Genomic DNA, 3,059 nt, shown 5'->3' on the forward strand with positions numbered 1-3,059 from the left:
CCCTGACTCTATCATTAAATTCTTTTTGAGTTTTTATGTAAAATATAAGTATCCTGTTCCTGCTAAATGAGCGAGGGGCCACAGGTATTAAGCACCCCTTCTACCCTGCCAGAGGATCTTTACTTAAGGTGTGAGCTGAGAAAATGTCTAATTGTGAAAATATTTGTAACCATGCCCACTGAGCCACCTGGGAAGGGCCCCCACAATCATAACATGGCAGTGAAAACCTGAGGCTTGAGGGAAAGTCTTTTTGTGCTAGTTGGGATATAAGATTCTCTTATCACTTGCTAATATATAGAATGACAATAGGATTTTAAAAAATCTCTCCTGAAGATTGCTTCTAATAGTTAAAACCTGAACGTGAAGTTGCTCAGTCATCTGTTACTCTTTGCAACCCCACGGACTATAGCCTACCAGGTTCCTCCATCCATGGGATTTTTCAGGCAAGAATACTGGAGTGGGTTGCCATTTCCCTTTCCAAGAGATCTTCCTGACCCAGGGATTGAACCCAGGTCTCCCACGTTGTAGGCAGACACTTTACAGTCTGAGCCACCAAGTGACAGACTAAGATTATGAGAGTTAATAAAGATGAATCTAACTTTCTGTGTGTGTATGCTAAGATCTGATTGCATAGGTGCAAATGGAGGACACCCTTAGCAACAAAATACAGAAGACTTAAACAGCTTTAGCTGCCCTGGGTTTCTCTTACCTTGGACGTGGGGTATCTCTTCACGGCTGCTCCAGCAAAGTGCAGCCGCTTCTCCTTACCTTAGACGTGGGGTATCTCTTCATGGCTGCTGCCCCTGGCCTTGGACATGGGGTAGCTCTTCTCGGCCACTGCCCCTGACCTTAGACATGGGGTGTCTCTTCACGGCCACCGCCCCTGACCTTGGATGTGGGGTAGCTCTTCTCAGCTCCCACTCCTGACCTTGGACGTGCCCAATATGCTACTGGAGATCAGTGGAGAAATAACCCCAGAGAGAATGAAGGGATGGAGCCAAAGCAACAGCAACACTCAGCTGTGAATGGGACTGGTGATAGAAGTAAGGTCCGATGCTATAGAGAGCAATATTGCATAGGAACCTGGAATGTCAGGTCCATGAATCAAGGCAAATTGGAAGCGGTCAAACACGGGATGGCAAGAGTGAATGTTGAAATTCCAGGAATCAGTGAACTAACATAGACTGGAATGGATGAATTTAACTCAGATGATCATTATATCTACTACTGTGGGCAAGAATCCCTTAGAAGAAATGGAGTAGCCATCATAGTCAACAAAAGTCGGAAATGCAGTGCTTGGATGCAATCTCTAAAATGACAGAAGGATCTCTGTTCGTTTCCAAGGCAAACCATTCAGTATCACAGTAACCCTAGTCTATGCCCCAACCAGTAACCTGGAAGAAGCTGAATTTGAATGGTTCTATAAAGACGTACAAGACTGTCTAGAACTAACACTCCCAAAAGATGTCCTTTTCATTATAGGGGACTGGAATGCAAAAGTAGGAAGTCAAGAAACACCTGGAGTAACAGGCAAATTTGGCCTTGGAGTACACAATGAAGCAGGACAAAGGCTAATAGAGTTTTGCCAAGAGAACGCACTGGTCATAGCAAACACCCTCTTCCAATAACACAAAAGAAGACTCTACACACGGACATCACCAGATGGTGAACACCGAAATCAGATTGATTATATTCTTTGCAGCCAAAGATGGAGAAGCTCTATACAGTCAGCAAAAACAAGACCAAGGGCTGACTGTGGCTCAGATCATGAACTCCTTATTGCCAAATCCAAACTTAAATTGAAGAAAGTGGGGAAAACCACTAGACCATTCAGGTATGACCTAAATCAAATCCCTTATGACTTAGATTTAAGGGCCTAGATCTGATAGATAGAGTGCCTGATGAACTGCGGATGGAGGTTCATGGCGTTGTACAGGAGACAGGGATCAAGACCATCCCCAAGAAAAAGAAATACAAAAAAGAAAAATGTCTGTCTGGGGAGGCCTTACAAATAGCTGTGAAAAGAAGAGACGTGAAAAGCAAAGGAGAAAAGGAAAGATACACCCATTTGAATGCAGAGTTCCAAAGAATAGCAAGGAGAGAGAAGAAAGCCTTCCTCAGCAATCAATGCAAAGAAATGGAGGAAACCAATAGAATAGGAAAGACTAGAGATCTCTTCAAGAAAATTAGAGATACCAAGGCATTTCATGCAAAGATGGGCTCAATAAAGGACAGAAGTGGTATGGACCTAAGATAAGCAGAAGATATACAGAAAAGGTGGCAAGAATACACAGAAGAACTATACAAAAAAGATCTTCACAACCCAGATAATCACGATGGTGTGATCAGTCACACTCATCTAGAGCCAGACATCCTGGAATGTGAAGTCAAGGGCCTTAGGAAGCATCACTACGAACAAAGGTAGTGGAAGAAATCCAGTTGAGCTATTTCAAATCCTGAAATATGATGCTGTGAAAGTGCTTCACTCAGTATGTCAGCAAGTTTGGAAAACTCAGCAGTGGCCACAGGACTGGAAAAGGTCAGTTTTCATTCCAATTACAAAGAAAGGCAATGCCAAAGAATGCTCAAACTACCACAAAATTGCACTCCTCTCACGTGCTCGTAAAGTAATGCTCAAAATTCTCCAAGCCAGGCCTCAGCAATATGTGAACCGTGAACTTCTTGATCAAGCTCGTTTTAGAAAAGGCAGAGGAACCAGTGATCAGATTGCCAACATCCATTGGATCATAGAAAAAGCAAGAGAGTTCCAGAAAAACATCTACTTCTGCTTTATTGACTATGCCAAAGCCTTTGACTGTGTGGATCACAATAAACTGGAAAATTCTGAAGGAGATGGGAAACTAGACCACCTGACCTGCCTCTTGAGAAACCTATATGCAGGTCAGGAAGCTACAGTTAGAACTGGACATGGAACACCAGACTGGTTTCAAATAGGAAAAGGAGTACGTCCAGGCTGTATATTGTCACCCTGCTTATTTAACTTCTATGCAGAGTACATCATGAGAAACGCTGGGCTAGAAGAAGCACAAGCTGGAATC

Source organism: Capra hircus, chromosome 3, assembly GCF_001704415.2.
Source record: "Capra hircus breed San Clemente chromosome 3, ASM170441v1, whole genome shotgun sequence".
NCBI classification, from domain to species: Eukaryota; Metazoa; Chordata; class Mammalia; order Artiodactyla; family Bovidae; genus Capra; species Capra hircus.